The sequence below is a fragment of the Hipposideros armiger genome, unplaced genomic scaffold (genome assembly GCF_001890085.2).
Source record: "Hipposideros armiger isolate ML-2016 unplaced genomic scaffold, ASM189008v1 scaffold_96, whole genome shotgun sequence".
Taxonomy (NCBI): Eukaryota; Metazoa; Chordata; class Mammalia; order Chiroptera; family Hipposideridae; genus Hipposideros; species Hipposideros armiger.
The window spans coordinates 1,428,011-1,429,092 of NW_017731446.1; the positions used below are offsets into that span (position 1 = coordinate 1,428,011).

A 1,082-nucleotide genomic window follows, 5' to 3' on the forward strand; every position below is an offset into this window, starting at 1 on the left:
TGTGGAGAGAATGTCCAGTGCCTTGGAAGACACAATAAAGATAGATGGCTATCTGGGATTATGGAAGAAATTGTCCCCACTGACCTTTAAGTTTCTAAGTGGATTATCAATGAATTACTCTGGAATGAGGTAATGCGTATTTGTCCTTTCTTTTTAGTACTCACCCTGAATGTATATAATGGTAGTGGAAAATAAACTAGGGGCTTCAGTATTTACTGGAGTCCTCCCGGTAACTCTCTCTTCTGTCTCTTTTCTTAATCCTCGTGCCCCCCCTCAGGACTGTTCGACATATTGGCTGGTTCCGACAAGTGGCACCCGAAACAGGGACCTGAGTACGGGGGACAATCTTGAAGGACACAGCGGAAACTGTGGGACGCGTCGCGTCGGATCAAAAGTAAGGTGTGCGGTGAGTAAAAGCAGCGCGATATCATAAGGATGACCTTTTGAAGGTTGTAGGGGTCGTGCAGGAACCAAACTTGTCCCAGGAGGGATCTCTCAACCTTGAGACTTGGAATAAAGTAGGGGAACGCTTACAGGGGTATTATGATGCCCACGGACCATCTAAGGTGCCGGTGGACACTTTTTCCTTGTGGAATCTAATTAGGGACAGTATTGATCCTTGGCATGAGGGGCTCCGTCAGGAGTGCGAGGAATCGAAAGTAGATTACAAAAGAGAAAATGCACCCGCTCCAATGGAGTTTAAACAGGAGATTTTTGATGAGATTGAAGGTCCGGGAAGGGAGGGTTGGAGGAAGGCTGCCACGGCAGCCCCAGGCGAGATTCAGCTTTAGCGGTGCCTTGGGCCCCACGGGGACCCCCCCGCGGCTGGCTGGCACTCCCCACTGGTGCTGAAGAATGATTAACTCTTTGTTAAAGGAGCCACCTCCTCGACCCTCGCTGCCACTGGCCCAGAGTGCCGGGGCATTTTAAATAACTCTCTGGCAGCCATACTTGCTCCTCTACATTCAGCAACTTAACAAAAATAAGTCTTAAAAGATTTCTCTAACTCTCAGTAACTTTCAAGGTCTTACAGATAGCCTTAAATGTAAGCAGCCTCTTAAAGTTATAAAACCAAGTATAAG

At 47.7% G+C, this 1,082-nt stretch overlaps 1 protein-coding gene across 1 annotated transcript in view; it reads left to right on the forward strand.

Moving 5' to 3' along the window:
• Positions 1 to 46: 46 nt before the first annotated feature.
• The window catches only part of TRH (thyrotropin releasing hormone), a 14,843-nt gene continuing 13,807 nt past the window's right edge, over positions 47 to 1,082 (forward strand). The window contains exon 1 of the mRNA XM_019646034.1: positions 47 to 129. The gene's annotated coding sequence lies outside the window, so the exon portion shown is untranslated. The remainder of the gene's footprint in view (positions 130 to 1,082) is intronic.